At 38.9% G+C, this 18142-nt stretch overlaps 2 long non-coding RNA genes across 2 annotated transcripts in view; one reads left to right on the top strand and one right to left on the bottom strand.

Moving 5' to 3' along the window:
• LOC130155432 (uncharacterized) overlaps nucleotides 1-18142 on the bottom strand; it is a 33807-nt gene that overhangs the window by 5419 nt on the left and 10246 nt on the right. The window contains exons 2-3 of the long non-coding RNA XR_008824075.1: nucleotides 3184-3705; nucleotides 310-375 (exon numbers count right to left, since the gene is read on the bottom strand). This is a non-coding gene — a long non-coding RNA (uncharacterized LOC130155432). The remainder of the gene's footprint in view (nucleotides 1-309; nucleotides 376-3183; nucleotides 3706-18142) is intronic.
• Nucleotides 961-17645, top strand: LOC130155431 (uncharacterized). Its single transcript, XR_008824074.1, has 3 exons — nucleotides 961-1554; nucleotides 10073-10161; nucleotides 13592-17645. It is a non-coding gene; the product is annotated as an uncharacterized LOC130155431 (long non-coding RNA).

Genomic DNA, 18142 nt, shown 5'->3' with positions numbered 1-18142 from the left:
ACAGAAAACTTTTATAACTGTTAAGTTTTAATTGTAAAGGGGTTGTTTTGGGGTTTGCTGTGGGGGTTTTTTGTGTGTGGGTTTTGGTGGGGGGTTTTTTGGGGGTTTTTTTTGCTATGTCACTTGCTCTTCTGTAAAGACTTTCAAATAACTGAGAGAATTTACCAAAATTTTGAAACTAAACATGCTGGACTCTGTTAACTTCTTGCTTTTGCCTTCTCACGAGCAGTGAGATGATGGACATCAATAGCAGTGATTTGAACTGAACATTTTAGCTTCAGATTTCAGTATTTATGGAAGGAAGAATACCTGTCTTATTGTGGTCCTCACGATTCTTGAAGTCATTCTTGAGGCATTTGTAATCAGATGCAATTTCTGCAATGGTAATGGGGTTTGTGAATTACTTGCAGACCTATCTAAAAATCTTGCTCTTGAATCTTTTTTTTATTTTCTGTAGTGATTATTCTCCCCCCACCCCACTCACCCACCACCCTCAAAGTAAGTTTGTTTTAAAGCCAAGTTTTCCCAGCTGAAACCTGCTCTCTACGTTTTTCCTGGGCTCACCACTGCAAAACTCATATACAAGGAAGGAGACTCTGCATCAGCTATAACAGAATTCAGGCTGAGTAAAGCGTATTGTGCTTTTCAGCAAAATGCTGTTTCTCCCTCCTTTTTTCTCACTCTTAAGTCTCTCCATTTACTTTATTTTTAATATATATTTTAAGTCTGAATGTTCTTTCCTTCACTTTTTTTCCTATTTTATTTCCTCCTGAGTGGGATTTGATCCCAGTAGAGCTGGGTTTCAAGTTGATCTTTTAGAAACAGGATTTGATTGGCTTAGGCATTAACCACAGTAAATAAATTCTCCTCTTTAATATTCCTAAGTTTAAAGTGAAAACTCAATTTCACTTCAGGAGATGCTACTAACACCTCTGTAACTTCATTGTTTAATAAGAAAAAAAGAACAAAAAGACCTAGAAACTTGCTCTTTATTTGTACAGATCTAAAATCTACGGCAGTTTCATACTGTAAATCCTACATAATACTACAATTTCACACTATAAATCTGTAAATCATAAATTAGAAATGTAGCCTGTAGCTATATGACTGTGTGCAGCGGTCACGTTTTTCCAAGTTTTTCCTGCAGTAATGTAAGTCTTCTTTCAGTCTCATCTGACTACAGATTGTGTTGGCGATGACTTGGTACAAGGCACTCTTCCTTCTGGTTTGAAACAACATGGTGCTACAGTCCTATGGACAAAAGCAGAGCTCAGAACAAGTGGGCTGTGCTAACAGAGGGTGTTTACAATGGTCTGTGGATGATGATAATGGCTTTATCCATGGTCCTTACTTCGTGACTTTATCTTTGCTTTTTACAGGACTTCCAGTTAACAGATTACATATGCCATTCCACTGAAGTATGAACTGTTGGTCAAGTCAACAAAGTCTTGCAACCTCTATGCATGGCAGAGCATGATCTTGGATATCATCAGCAAAGACTGTGAGCTCCTCCCAAAAGAGGCGCAATTTGTTTTCCAGCCATTAAAATGCAAGGTTGGTAGCAGAAAAGGGAAACTATGAAAAAGCACCGAGAATGCAGGTGCTTTGCAATAAAACCTGAGCAGATGGGATTTTATTTCATTCTGACTCTGATGACACTCTTCATTTAATCTGACAGAACATACTTGGACACATCTTTTCAGTTCTATTACTAACTTTTAACCGCTTTTAATTAAGATTAGATTTGATCATCACTGGTGTAAATAAATCTTCAAGCTTGCTTTCCCGGTGAATACAGTGAAGATGCCAAAACTGCTATGGGTTAGAATTATTACTGGGGGAAGTTGTAACAATTAATGGTAATGGATTGGGACTAAGAGTAATTAAACAGTAAGGAATTTTCCTATTTCATTATGTTTGGATTTCATGAAATCACTAGGTGAAGTTAAGCTTGCTTTGAAATCAGTAGGAGGTTTGCTTTGGACTTTAATGGCAGTGGATTTCACCCATCCCATTCTACAGCTGTCAAAATCAAAAGGGAAAACAAAGAAAACAATCTTCTTGTTCTTTTTGATTACAGCTGTCCCTCAGAAGCTGCTGACTAGCATTCTGTTCCTGCATGTATCTCCTGGAAGGATGGTAGATGTACCTGCACATGCAGATGCATTGCGGGTTTGTGCATCAGTTTTTAGTGCTCTCTAGTGGTTTCATTTTCCTTTTCCTTGGGGTTCAACATACCATTTACTAGACAAGCGTGGTCCTTATCTCCTTTTTGTGGAAGACATCATATATCTATTGTGCATGTAAGACTAACTGTAGCAACATCCAGCATGTTCTTGAGACCATGTCCTCTGTTTACAGTCTTTAAATGAGGTGACATGGATGTTTTTTGGATTTATTGTTGTGTTGTCAGCAGGTTAATTATCCCCTTCTCATTGTCCACGCTGCTGCAGCGATTTGTTTTACACAGTTGGCGTCATTCTGCTTTTTTTACACAAAGCTTCTGAAGAAATCATGTTGCAGTATAAGCAGGGTTTCAGAAGCATATTTAATCCTTCTTTTTGCAGTAGTTTCATCTGTCTTTTTAATTTTATAATTCACGTCTTCAGTTTTGCAAGAGGTTAGCTGCTCTTCTAACAGAGTATTTTACTGCAGCATCTTGTCATCATGAGTCTTTGTGCTGTCAGATGCTAGTCTGCCTGTCCTGAAAGCTTCCCTCCCTCTGAGATACTAGCTGCATGGTTTATGTCCCAGATATCTTTATGTTAACTCTAGTCTATGTATTGTTAAAAATCTGGACAGATGCTTGTCTGACATCTCTTGAGCCTGCAAGAAAAAAAATATGCTAAAGGGAAAAGTACTTCAGTGAGAATGACTACGCGTTTCTTCTTAAATCAAAGTTTTAGTAATTTCTCATCGGCCGTCTCAGAACATGCAAAACATGTTTTTGCAGCAGGAGATCTCCCTAAGGAAGGCTTTCTCAATTCTTGCTCAGTGCTGGCTGTGCCTACTGTATGACACTGCCAAAATGTTTGATAGCAGATAGGACTTCATTTCAATGTTTTATTTATTTTTGGCATAAAGTGTTCTTTAAGTGGTAACATCTATCTGTTCCAGGAAGCAGGTGTTTCCTCTGTCACTATCCATGCGGGGTAATAAAATAACAAGTGCACTCAGAATTACCTGGGATAGAAGCACCAGCTGATGTTAGGAGAGGGTTCCTATCAGGCTGTCAGGTTTAGGATGCACACCTGGTTGGCGGTGGTCTCACAGCTCCAGTCTCAGAAGACTGAGCAGTCAGTCTCCTGAAATGAGGCAGGTATTACAGCACCTTCCAGTCTTTTTGGATCCTAGACTTCAGAGGTTAATTTCTGTCCCTCTAATTTCCTGGTGAGTGATGATGAACATGCAAACCTTACATTTGTCTCTTAGTCAAGAGATGCCCTCCCACATAAATACAGATATATTGGGAAATTTTGGTATATACTTAATATCAAACTAATTTTAACCTACTATGTTATGGTTTTCTTTTTTTTTTTAATTTGGCATGCCGCATCGTCTTACAAGTGCCAGGGCTGTTTCTTAAGCAAAGACTGAAAGGAATTTAATCTCATTTTAAGTTGCAGCTCTGTACAATTTAGAAGTCTGTAGTCATTCCTCATATTCTGGGGAGACCCCAGTCAGGGTTTCCATCAGTATTCCATCCTAAAATGAAAATGAAAATAATCCTGAGTTATGATTTTGGATACAGTTTATAGGATAATGTATGCATGTATACGTGTGTGTGTGTACCCGTATTTTATATAAATAGGTATAAAATAGTGCTTGGTAGAATGGTCATCTTCTGTTTGCTTGGAAAGAGTTTTTTTCTTCTTGCACAAAATCATTTTTCTTTGTATTGATCTTTTGGTTCTTGGCATTTTACTATCATAAATCTGAACAGGTATTCTTCCAAGGGCTTTTTTCTCTGACGCTCAACACATAGTGTCATGCAGGATTGGATCCCTTTTCCTCTTGATTTGTTCTACAGAACAATCCTAAACCACTGACTTTGTAAAACGGTGATCGATTCCAGAGGGAGAGAGTGATGCTGCAAATACGGAATTACAACCTCACCCCTGGCTTAGGCACTAGAAGAAATGGGTTTCAGGGATCTACGTGTTTTCATATGTGTACAAATATCTAATGTACAACAAAGAAAAAGCAAAGGAGAGGACTGTTTGTTTCTTTTTCCGTAAATGTACTCTTTTCTTTTTGAAGCTTGTTGCAATGAGAAGGCTCAACTTTAATTCTAGTGAGCTGAAATACAGTTTCTAAAGAGTCTGAAAGGCATAAATCATCTCTGGCACACAGGTTGCCTGCAGGAGGTGAAACGAGTGTCAAACTGAGGTTCCTCTTTAAGAGTTAAGGAGATTATATGGTGCTGTAGAAGCCCACTGTGCAATTACTTCACTTTCGTAGCCACCGATTGCTACTGGAATCCTTCTGTCTGATAGCGTTTGATGAAGCATTTAACATTTTGAATCCCAGTGGACTAATTCAGTTCAGAATGAATCTTGAATATTTTAACTGGATGAAATGCGTCTAAGAATTGATTGTCTCAATGTGCCATGCTTTTTTACCTTAAGAATATCTCAGGCATTTTAAAAATATAGTATTGAAAATTCCATATGCTGCTAGTGATGCTACAGAAGATTTAAAAAAAAAAAAAACAACTTTCCTTGGTGGCTTTGGCCATTCCTTTTTCATCATGAAGTATGTATTAGCTCTTTGGGGCAGCTGAGCAATCCCTTTGTCCTGGGCACTGAAAAGCATAAAATCACTGGCAATCACTTTGCCATTGTATTTGGAGATTAAAGGACAGGACCTAACAAGTGAGGCAGACCTTGAGTCAGAAGATGAGGTAGCATCAGGTAATGAAGCTAAACAGTATCTCTAGCACAGATTGGCTCTGAATGAATTCTTAGCCAGTCAGCCCTTTGCCAACCTGTTTGCCCAGGTAAGGTCTTGATTTATCTTTCAGGTAGTATTGATTTTTATTTTTAAACTTTAATTGGTTTTTGTATTCAATTTTCATTAAGACTTGTGATGGTCTTGTACTCTTCCAGAAATGCATAAGAGCACACTGTGTGTTAGAAAACTCCACCTGGACACCTGCTCCTGTGGTTGCTCTCTTTACTCCCATCCTGCCACCTGAATGGCCTGATCCTGGCAGCACATATTTTTATCAATTTATAAATTTTCTAATGTAAAAAGCAGTCTATAAGGGTTTATGTGACGGTCTTGAGATGACTCAACTATTGGCTCGCATCTCTGCAGCAGAAGGCCGTGGTTTCTATTGCCACCTCATGTACTAGGCTCATACTCAACGCTTGGCACTGCATTTCACTGACAGAGGGTATTTCATTGTGGAAGATGTCATCATGAAGATGATATGATGAACTCAGCTCTATTGTTTCTCCATCTGGAAATCACACACACACACACACAGACAAGAATACTTCAGAAAGAGCAGGAGTTTAACTTAGGGCACTGCCAAACGTTCCTAGAATCATTGCCATGGCGATGTGCATGTGAGATGTTCAGTACATGACAACCGTGTTTCTGCCTGAAGAGTTTTTGCAGCATCACTGTCTACATCATTTTCATCAGTGTACTGCATCTGTTGTGCCATTTGTAAAACGCTCAGATTTCTATTACCAGAGCAGAAATTTGTCTTCTGTGCGAGTGACAGCGATTGTAACAAGTCAGCTCTGCTGCTGCTGCCTCTTCCTACCTCTGGAGAGGCATGGTCTTCCTCTTGCTGCAGCTGCGGGGTGAAAGGCAGTTGTAGAAGTTAGTGTGTGGCACCACTGGAGCATTTAAATCCATCTGCCAAGGGAAATGCTTTAGCTGATTGCATGTTTTTCAGTGATCTGGAGACAGAAATTCTTTAATTGTGGTGCATGATGGAGGCGGTCACAAGGGGCCAATACTGACAGTTTATAAATGTCTTTAGTTAAAGGAGCTTGATGTATCTAGGGAATATAGAAGGGGTTTGGTTCATTAGAATAGTCTGCTTTTAATCTGCACTTAAAAAAATCCCACTTTATTTTTCTGAAGTCTATACAGTGGGTGTCATCTGCATCTCTCCATGTAACTCCCCGTTACCCCAGCTTTTCCATATTTCTCTGTAGAGCTTTCTGCCCGTTTCCTTCCTTCCCGATTCAGAGGAAGAAAGAAAGAAATCTTTCAAGTCATTCTTCCCTGTTTGCTTCTTTTTCCTTTGTTTTGAGAAAATGTTTGACCCTACCTATGAAAACTGTGATAGCTGAGGACCAGACTTCAGCCTTGTGTTTTCATGTTCTTCGGCAAGGAACTTGCTGATGAATCCACCAGATCTGGTCATAGCCCATTAAAGAGCTCATTCTTACCCACTGAACTTTGACAGTAGCTTTCAGATAGGTTTGGGGTTAGGTATACACAAAGAAAAGGCTTCTGTTTGTTCTGTTCTCTTCAGGCTGGGCCATTGATATTATAGCACACAATATTTAGTGCAGTAGATTTTCACGCGTTGAGGTCAGAACTTGCTCCCCTTAATCCTGAAATTATAACATGATCATTCCAAGACAATCTTTGCCATCGCCTTTCTACCTATCTACTTTCTGATAGTCTAAATGGTACTAAGGCACCTTATTGCAAACGTTTGCCCTAAATGGCTGTTTGGTTGGGGGTTTTGAGTTTCCTTTAGAAGTCTGCTTAAGAACTATACTAAATCAAAGCTGTAATTATATGTGAAGTCTTGCATCAAGATGAAGTGATTGGACAATATTCAGAGTGCAATTCGGATGCTCATAGTGTTAAGAAAAATGAAAATTAAAAAACCCCAAGCTACCAAAGCAACAAACTCTAATCCATAGTTTCTTTGTATTTTTAATTTATATCTAAGAGATAATAACGAACACTTGTCTGCGAATGTGCATAGGTTTTATGTGAACAGCACTAAAGCTTGCATCGATGAGTTCCTATAAATTAGTCTTTCTTGTAAGTTTTTAATACCTTTGCCTTCAGTGACTATGGAAATAACTACCAAACAACTGTTTTTCTGGTGGTATGACAGATTCTTCCATTTACACTTGGAAGTATATGGGCATGGACAGCTGAGAAAATACTAAGAGGAAAATGAAATGTCAGGAAGCTCTTAGGTTAAAACACTGGTTGTCATCTGGCATGAGGGGTAACTAGAGTTTAACCTAAAAGCGTTGTTTTCTGTTGTGTATATCAGTGTATATTTTAAAAACACAGATATTTTGTTAGTGTTTTTTTCAGTTTCTGACTGTTCAGTGTTAGAGGGTCAGAATTATTACAGGTCACGTGGGTTATTACAGACAGCACAAATTATTAATAAATGGACAGTTAGTCTTATTCCAGTATTTTTAGCAATGTAAAGAATTAACTGGAATTTATGACCAATAATACTGGGACAAACTTGAGGTTAAATAGCTTAAAAAGCTTTGTAGTGTACACAACTCCACGTATGTCGTATGTTTATGATCCCGTTGGACCGAAGCATCAGCGAGTGCTGTCTTACCCTTCTTGCAGCTAGAGTTTTGCTGCTCCTGCAAGTCAAATACCATCATTGGTCCTGTTCTGAAACGTATGTTGGCATTACGTAATGAAAATAGTTTTGAGCAAAGGTGTCTGGCTACTGAATACTGTCATGGATTTATACCATAGCAAATGCAAATATTCTCAGCTAAGTATGACATACTTCTAGTATCTACTTATACAAAACCATAGAGGTTTAATGCTTCTCTGGGGACATATCTCAACCTGCAGCTGACCAGTGTGCCAAACTTCTTCAGTAACTCTCCAGGTTTGATTAAAACTTAATTAAAAAATATTTTCTTGATAAATCAGGTATTAGGCAAAGCTACGGTCAGTAGTGACACCTCATTTTACTACAAATATTCTGTGAATGCATTGGCTAGGACTGTTGGGTGATGGACCCTTTGCATATTACAGTGAGTCATGCCAGTGACCAGGGCTAGGGGCAGCGTGCTGTGAAGTACGAGCCTTGCTGATACCAGTGGAATACTTGCTTGCTTCTCCCTTCACCACAAATCTAATTTTAAAGAACAATTAAAAACACACTTTAAAGGTATATTATGATGACCTATTATCCGTAGGCAGGGGATACCAGGATCATACCAAGGATACCATCATGTTCTAAAATGCCAGTATTCACAACCTGCTGATACTTTGGAGACCTGAACACTTCTCTGTCTCTGAGCTCAGAAATAACGCTTGATGGAAGTTTGTGGAAAATCAGTTCTGAAAAATATTGGCAAGTGAGAAAAAATAGGTTATTTAGCATCATGAAGAACATCATGCATCTTTATAGGTAGTATAATGTTCAAGTAAGATCATTTTTGTCCCCGCAGTTCTCGTGACACAAAACACCATTGAAAATGCTAAATTACATTTGCCTTATAGTCCACAGAAATAAGAGAGATGGCATCTTCAAAAGGGTCTCGTGTGTGAGCAAAGTTGCATATAAAATAGGCTCCTGTTAGGGAATTTAAGTAGCTTTCTTCTTTGAGAAAAATATGGCAGTTAAATGTTCTGCCAAACTTTTAGTAGGTTAAACCACAAAGATCTCTACAGATATCTGGAAAGAAGCCACTTTGGAACATGATTTTTATCAACAGGGATTAGAAGGAATGATCAAAACAAATCTGAAGTTTTAATAAACAAACAAGTTTCCATCTTCATTGCTTGTTACTGTTTCCCTCTTACGCTATGCAGGTATTGCCAGATTGCAGGTAGCAGATGGGATTCTTGTTCTTCATTAGACTTTAATATCACTTCATATATATTTAAAATTTATAACAGGCCTCATGAATTCAAATGAGATGTTACAGTCCACAGATAGAACTGCAATAACAGTTATACAGCTTTTAGAAAATAGCCAACCCCAGGTGTTGACTCATGAATATTTATACACATCAGTCATCATGGAAGCAAAATACAATTTGGACCTGATCCTATTCCCAGTAAAAGGGATTAAAACCACCCAGAAACAATCCTTTAAAAGACATCTGCAAAAAAAATAATAATTCTTCCCCATTCTCTTGTGTTTCCCCAAAGAAATGGAATGGGGGAGACGGATCAGAAAATTAAAACACGACATGGTATTGTTTATTTTTTAAAAAATATTGAGAGGCTACATATTTTTCCTAAATTTGGAATATATTCTTATCTTAAGACATGTAAACAAACTCTTTTTTACACACAATTTTTTGAAATTGTGTCACAATGTTAGAACGTAAGCAAATATTCTTTGCATGCTAAATTTCAATAATTAAAGTAATTTTTATGATGCCCGTGGAAGTAAAAGCATGCATAATTTTTTGTTAAGTCAGTAAAGATTTTGTTTTATAATGCTGGAATACAGCCAAATTTATTTTTCTCAATTAAAAAAGCACTCACTCAAACCTGAAAAGTTTCTCTTCCAAAATAGGTTTTTTGGAATGTTCTAGGGGGAGAAAAAACAAACAAACAAAAAAAACCAAACCAAAAAAGATCTGTAACTAAACAAGATAAAACTAAATACCTGGTTACAACAGGAGCTTTGGGCCAGATTCTGACTTTATTTGCACCCTGATAGCTACTGGGATATTTCCATAAAGTAAGATTGTTGGAGGTCTGCCTGGTGACATTGAGGTCGGTATCATGCAGGCAGATGTCTGACGGAGCAGAGGTGAGCTGCAGGGATTTTTAACCATTGGGAAAGCCGGGCAGTTCAATGGATCAGGAAAACAGGATCAAAACCGGACTTTACTTTGAGCTTACATTTTCACTCTTTTCTCATTTCTACTCATTCCTCATGTCTGCTTTTCCTCCTGAAACCAAAACTCCTTGAACCAAGGAGACAGTAAAAGGTGTAGGAGAAAATGCTTGTGGCAACAAAAAGGCATGCAGCTACCTGAAAATAAATGAGGTACCTTTTCTATCCATTTAGAATGTAAATAAAAGCTTGTGAAACACAATTTCTTAGAAAGACCCAAATCTGTTCTTTTTTTTTTTCTAGTGACTGTGGATGAGGATGGAAGTCGTGCAGAACTGGTGACTGTGTTCTATGCCTTTTCCCAGCAGCCCATAATTTTCCTGCGTTGGCAGGTAGGATATTAAAGTATTAAAGCACTAATGATCAGCTCAGTCTGGTAAGTCTTCTCTATCTTCAGAGTTAAAGAACTGTACTGAGTTACAGAAGACAGTGATACAAGTGCAGTAGCCAGCAAAATTAGAAAAGAGTCACTTCTCATCTGTTTATTTCAATATGACAGTTCTCTGGGAATGGAGGAGAAAAGGTTGATTTCATGAGGTGATATCGCTGCTACTTAGAGGACCAGAACTATGCACTAAGAACTTGGTAGGTGTTCAGTTGTCTTTCAATTTTCTAACATCTGCCAGCTTCCAAAGCTAACTACAGTTTCAGGAGCGATGTTACCTGAGTAAAACTTACAAATGTAAGATTTTTTTTTTGAAAATATGGTGAAAATGATACTTCACTGTGACTTGTCTTGAGGCCATATTATAGAAGAGTTTTTTAGTAGCCATTATATATTTGTGACAAAGACTTTGAATCCCAGAAGATTTACAGAAACCACATATGGATGTTATTTCATTATTCTTCCGTTTAAAACATTTCACACTTACTTAGGTAACAGAAACAGTATCTGATTTTGGTGTTTAAATTTTAAGTGGGGTATAGTCAGCGTAAAAATACTTTGATGGAAAAAGAATTAACTTGGGAACTATTTTTAATGTGCAGTTAAGCCAAGAAATAATTGTTAAAGTTCTGCTTTAAAGGACATGCAGGAGGACATATATGAAAACTCTTTCCTATGCACGATCAGAGAACACTAAGTAGACTGCCCATGTGGCTATCATATAGGCAATCCTGCATTTTCTCTCATTTATTCTTGTTAAATGTGTTTTCAATAAAATATGAAGTTCTCCTTGAAGAGCACAGCGCTACATGTGCACAGGGCAATGTGCAGGTGACACATGACATTGTCATTACTTTTTTCAGTACGAGTGTGTAAGGAAGGGCAACCAGTTTGTATCACGTGGTCTCAAGACTGGTAATCAGGTACAGGCAAGTTGGGATCGATTCCATATCTAAGAAGGGATTCGCACCAGCAGGAGTAAGGGGCGTAGAGGAGTTAGATGGCTGTTTGCAACCTGAGATCACGACAGAGCCTCAGCTGTGTTTGGATATCAAGGTAAAAGCAAGTGGTGCAGGCACCACGGGGTGTCTTTGAATCACCAGGGAATGTGCTTTGTATTTGCTTACTAACTGTAACTGCTGACACAAGTCTGCAATATCTAGAGAAACAGCTTAGTGCATATTAATTTATTGGAATTGCACAAAACAAAGCAGCAAGTACAGTTTCCCATGGACTCAAACAATTAAGGCAAATTAAAATAGGTTAAAACATCTATCTGTACTTATGCAGAAAAGGGATTAGGACTTAGATGTAACAGCATAACCTTCTTCAGCTGTGTGTGAGGCAAAATTTGGAGCTCTGTGCTGCATGATGATTAGAATTCATACAGAAATATTGCTTAGAGAGGAAAGACAGAATCACAGCATCACAGGATGGTTTATATTGGAAAGGGCCTTGAAGATCACATAGTTCCAACATTTTAATTTATGTCTTCTAACTAATTATAAAGAAATGCGACATGCAGGCAGCATAACAGAAGAAAAGGATACAAGTCCTCCGAAGCTATAGCAGTTATTTTGTTACCATAAGGAACACCATCTTTAGTTTTACAGTTTCATGGCTCTGCATTGCTAGGGTTGATAATTTCCAGTACACCAGAGCAATAGGCTTGTGTGGAACTTCATGAAATCTGGGTCTTCATCAGAAATGGGGTAACTGAATGTGTGCCATGTTCAGATTAGCAATTCAGGTGAACGGTAGTCCTCCAGAGAGACCATAATGTTCCCTGAGAAAATATAATTGAAACGTACCAGCAGTACATTTCATCCAAACAGCAATGCTGGAGATTGATGTGCTCTCTAGCCACAGAGCAGAGATACACTAGCGAAGACAAGCTCTGCCCTGTTCCCAGCAATGTGCTTTAATTCTGATGCATAAGGGCCACAGGTGGATCTGGAATAAATGTTTTGCAGCAGCAGAACTGCGTTTGAGGGACCATCGGTGTAGGCAGGACAGCAGTGTGGGTGTTTCATGGCTTTCGTCTGTATTGGTGAGGCTGGAAAGCGCTGCTTGATTTGGAGCTGAGAAATAAAAGTATTGGCAGGCTGGGGGAGGAATCCTATTTCCTTCTGACTCCATTACTGAACCTGGCAGCATCTCAGATGCCAGCAGGGATGATATTCTATATAATGTGGCTAAACCATCCATCACAGGGAAGCAGATTCCCCATCGGCAATAAAGCCTTTGTCGGACCAGTTGCTACTGGCCTAGACTGGTGGGAAGCGCTGGCTTCTCCCTCTGCTCACAGCACAGCCAGCTAGCTTTCCCAGGCTGGGGTTAAACAGCATCGCTGCCCGGCAAAGCATTCGCCTGGAGATAGCGACATCCTCTTCAGCCTGCCTTCCCCTCTTCGTTATATATCCTGCAAAACCATATAGGGTGGCTGTTTTCTGCCCCAAGAAATGACTGCTTTGTGCCGGGGTGGGCGCAGGCGATGGTGAAGCCGAGGGAGCGCGGTGGGAGCTGCCGCCCTGCCTGGCTGCCCAGCACGCACAGTCTGCTCGGAGTCTGCTCCCAGACAGCCGCAAACTGCAGTCGCTTTCCCCCTGTTCCAAATGTACCAGAAACTTTGGAACATTTGGTTTCGGTACAGCTTATTCTCCCTTCACGACTGGCACAGCCATTTTCATCTGCTCTCCCAGCCGGTTTTCCCCTGGTCCTGCCTGATAGCAGCAGTGGGAAGTAGGAAGAAATCAAAACAGCGTTTTGCAAGGCTTAAATGCAGTAATCCAGCCTCCTCTTACGTGCTGAATAAATGCCGAAGAGCTTAGTAACTGCTCGGTCACGTTCAGTGGGGTGCTTCGGCTTCAGCCCAGCAGATAGGCAGCGCTCTCCTTATACTCGTCTTCTGCCACTGGAGACCCCGCCTTTAGGAGTGGATCTCTGTGGAGTACTTCGATGGCGTTGATCTGGTTAGATCACACCTATGTCAATCTGTTCTGTCAGCACCTGAGCAGGCGTACAGCCTTTACAATTGGTTTCAAACCCTTACCATGGTGCATTGTGGAAGCATATAAAAAGTGCAGCAGGTCCGAGAGCGCTGCGATGTGTGGGAGGCAAGTTTGTGGTTAAAACTTTCTTCTGAAAAAGTAGTTGTTACTTTGCACGTTGTTTAAAAGTATATTTAAATTCAAAGGGCAATTAGATGATTTGGAAGGGAAAAAACACCCCATGTCATAAAGTAGTATATCAGAAACTCGTATTACTGTAGTATACATTCATGTCTGTACTTCTGCTCCTCAGTGGGAAACTGTGAGATAAATTGATTTAAAGGGGGGAAAGTGACAGATATATAATTCTTGTGTTTAATTTTACAGGCCAGACTGAAGAAGAGCACATAAAAGGCATACCAGGAGAGCTTGGCAGCCTGCACAAACCTATGGGAAGGTAGAGGGTGGAAAATGACACAAAAACATGGACAATACTTCAAGAGAGTATATTTGAAGAAACTGCAGAAAATAAAGGCAAGTCAAAGAAAAAACACATACACACTCAGAAGTTTGTTTTAACTTTACTGTCAGCAGCTGGTGTTTAAGTTACTCAATATGTAGAAATCATACATTTTCCTGATTTATTTGACCATTTATCCAGTTTATACCCCAGCATGTTTTGATATGAACTTTAAGTACTACTGGTAAACAAAAGAAGAGGATCAATATAATAACTTACATTCGCTTTATGGATTTAATTTTCTCCTCCTCTTTTCACAGTGACCTGGAGCTAGTACTTTAAATATCCTTGGCTCCAAAATACAAGACAATTTATATTTATGTCAAATAGTGAGGGGTTTAGATAGTAAGTAATACATTCATGTGCTTTGCAGTTAATACCTGTTTCCTGCTTTTTCTTGATATCTTGATACCTCTCCTTCCTGCAATCACCTCTGTGTGCCAGTTAGAAAATATAGAAGCACCATAAAGACAAGTTTTAAAAGAACAATAGTGTTTTAGCTAAAGGAAGCCACAAAACCACTGCTGGGCTCTGATTAAACTGGGCTCTGTGGCTCTGATTAAACTGATGGAGCTGATTCTAGGTCAGCAGATGAGACATGCCTTCTCAGTGATATCAGACCCTCTGTCATTTTTGCAGCCACTCTATGTTTTTCTACCCACATCACACAAATTTATGTCTGTACACACCATTATTACACTGAACACAAATGAACGGAGAAAGAGTTTCCATAGAATGTTAGTTAACTGTCCATAGGAGCAAGAAAATGAAGTGGGTTTGCATGAATTCTGTACTGTACTGTCGTCCCGTTTATGTTATCAGAATATTTGTATTCCTTAGTTGTCTTTTGAAACTATACAGTGCGTTCTTGGTGAAAAACCAAAGATGATTAAGAGAACAGATCAGAGCAAGTATATTTTCCCAGAATAGTTATCCACAGTCCTTTGACAGGGTTTGTTAGTATACGTGTATAGGTAATTTTGGATGTAAAGGCATACAGATATACTTTCCTTTGGTTCTATGAGTACATCAGTTTTCAAGTTTAAATTATTGCTTTTAGTAAATAAGATGCACTTAGTAGATGATGTCTTTGTTATCTAATTGGCTAGAATAATGACTACAATTTGGCAGCAGTACCATTTCTTTCCCTATCTATCCCAAATTCAATTAAAAAAAAATCTATTTTTGTGATACAAGTGACAATCTATGATAATTGCATTATAACAATTTAAGCTACAACCTCTTTAATCTCATGTAATTTAGATGCATCTAAGGAAGAGTGTTTGAGGTACAAATTTTGTTTTCTAATATTGGAAGTAACGTATGTAAATGGAAAGTGAATTATAAAAGTTTGTTTCAAATTACTTTTATGGCTGTGTAATGCTCTCTGTTAGATTGGTAGTGCTTGAACTGTGCTCAGAATTTACAAAATTGTCCGTTAGTATATGATTATCACTGTTATTTGTTTGAGTCCTTGTAATCTTAGAAGCCTGTGTTTAGGGATTTATTTTATCTGACGATAAAATGAGAAAACAGATATTAGGGAAAAGACTGCATTTGTGATGAGAGCTAGCTAATAGTTTTATCAGTCTTATTTTCTGCTCCAACATTTTGGCTAGAAGACAGGTCTAGAGACTTGGGAGAACCTCACAACTTTATAGCTTTTAAAATGCTTCAGGAACCAGGAAGAACGATATGCTTTCACTTTGGAAACTATAGTTTCTGAACCGCTGTCTCATTCCAAACCAAGGCTAGGAGGAGAATGTCCAAAACAAAGAATCAGCTAAAAACTGAACAAGCTATTTTTGTGTTTAAGCAAACACAGAATATTAGGAAATGGTTAAGTGAATTACGACAAGAAGGGTGGGTAATTTGACCTTTTTGGCTTCTGCTAGATTGCGTGCCCTCGGGTAGGATTTGACACAGGACACCAAAAGTACGCAAGAGGTCTCCAAGGAGAGTTCAAGGTCCAACATGTTCCTCAGTGCAGACACTGGCTGCCTTTTAATGGACATATTTTGCCAGCCAGGAAATTCTGCACAACAACAATGTCATAGCAGAGTAGGTCTGTTAGATTTGCGTTTCAAGGAATGGATAAAAGTAATTATTTTCCTTAATTAGTTTCCCTACCCAGTGGGGTCGGTTGGTTTCTCAGTTTTTAACAAGTGACACTGATTCATTTGTGTCTCCTTACGTTTGAGCAACTGGAACACGGACACGGGGATACAGCGAGCACGTTTTGGTTTATCTCAGTAGCGCAAAGCAGCTCTTGCGGTAGTTGCTGCTGGGTGGTTACTGGTCTTCCTCAGGGCATTGCGTGTCTGCAGCAGAGCTGTGGGGAGAGTTGAAGCTCGAGCCAGCAGCCTTCTGCTGTGCTCAGGGAGGACTGGCGATGTTTCTGCCGCGTATTTCATTAGCATTAAGATGAAGCAAGCAGGCAGCATTGCTTTAAATACAAAGTCATCTCTCCTGCCTACTCTGGCTGCCTCTCTGAATTTTTCCTGATGCTTGACCCACTTATTTGGAACTATTCACCCTCCTACATGGATTTTTTTTTTTTCCCCAAAATTTCTGCAGAGTTGTTGTGCATGTAACTATGAAAATTGGACTTTGGAACACTGTGGAGGTTTACAGAAAATGAACCAAAGAGGTTGTGGTTTTTGTTTGTTTGTTTTAGAAAGCTGTTTTTATTTTTAAACTAATACCATGAGCTTCTGAGCATAAGACATCATCTTTTAAGGCCTAAAGGGAAACTAATGAACTGATTTGTGTAGGTAAAGGAAATATTTCTGTTTAGGAGTATATCGTGCATGAGATACTTAGCTAGACATATGGCCAATGAGCCATTTATTTCAAGTAAGTATTGCATATATTTTATGCTAATTATCTTAACAGACATTAATTCCATCAGAGACAAATTAACCGATATCCCCAAATATAACTTATGCTCGGTGTTCCTCACGTTGTTAGCTTAGATTTCATGTCAAAAGATTGATTGTTCTGCTTTTTCATGAAGAAAAATAACGTAAAACCAGTCCTACATAATGTCTTCACAGGTGCTTAAGTCATAAAGAGATAACAGTTTGCTTTCCTTTAGAGGCAGATCATTCATATCACGACACGAAATGCAAAATGGCAATAGATATTGTGACAAATATTCCAGCATCTCACATTTTGGTACCAAAGCCCAAACCACTTTGATCTGATTTTGAGATTACATTGTAATATGACCTTTCTTCTACTGGAGGAGGCAGGGGGTTCCACGTGCCCTGCCTTCTGCTCCGTCAACCATATCTCAGGAAGCATGGGAAGCAAAGTTATTGCGTTGCCCTCTATGCAAGCCCAGCAATGTGGAAAATGTTCCCCCTAATTCTCCCCACTTAGTCCTACTTCATTTGGTGAACGCAATGAGTCAGCTTGTATCAATATGGGATCATCTAATTGCTTATTGAAAAGAACAAGCTTGAAATAGCTTTGGCTATTTAAATACTTGGCTTTTTTGAGGATAAAGTGCTGTGGTGATGGTGTGAGCCTCAGCCTGGGCTGCATGCGTCTTCCTAGCATTGACACTGGATGGGTATACCTAGTTCATCTCTTAAAGCTTCCTTGCTCTTTGTCCCAGACTAACCAGGTTAAAATGAGGTTAAGTTTGTCTGCACCATGGTTGTAGCATGCATTGCCTAAGGTCAGAGTGGTCCCCGTCTGATCTGCTCTAACTCCTCGCAGGTGGTGCAACATACTGCTCTCTCCTTGGGTTTTTAGAGACAGCTGTGTTTCTTGCATTGCTCTTAATTATACTGGAAAAGTAGATGCAAGTCAAATCATTTCTTTCTCATTTCCCTTTCAGATGTAAATGAAATGGTTAAAGTATAAGTAACGTGATAAAGTCATCAGGTTCCACAGTAAATTTTCGTTACATAATTCAGTGAGAGACTATTGGTTTTAAGAGATCTAATTCAATAGGTTTCATCAATAACTTCTAAACAGAAATAGGATCACATCGTCTCGACTACAAAAATATCTGACTAATCTTTGTGTGTTGTGTTTTGGTTGGTTGTTTTTTTAACCTAAACCAAAACATAGCTTTAAATCACAAGGATTGTGGATTTATATGCTTTTCATCATAGTTTCTCAGAGGTCAAAATAACATGCAGACACTATGCAGCTGAGATGGCATCCTTATCTTAAACATTTTGGGAACAAAATACTTAGTAAGGGTTGTTAGTATAAAGAGTGGAAAATTAGGGAAGAAATTGAAGTTGAGACAGTCCAGTCTGGTGTACCTCTTTCATTTGCCAGTAAAAATGTTTTTTTTAATACTTTCACAACTTTAATATCTCCTCATGTGAAGTTAATTTAAATAAATGATTCTTGAGTGTATCTGGCAATTTCCAAAGGCTAAGATGAGCATGGGTGAG

This window comes from Falco biarmicus, chromosome 9 (genome assembly GCF_023638135.1).
Source record: "Falco biarmicus isolate bFalBia1 chromosome 9, bFalBia1.pri, whole genome shotgun sequence".
In the NCBI taxonomy this organism is placed as follows: domain Eukaryota; kingdom Metazoa; phylum Chordata; class Aves; order Falconiformes; family Falconidae; genus Falco; species Falco biarmicus.
The sequence above is the reverse complement of the archived record's forward strand: the minus strand, read 5'-3'. Positions and strand labels throughout refer to the sequence as shown.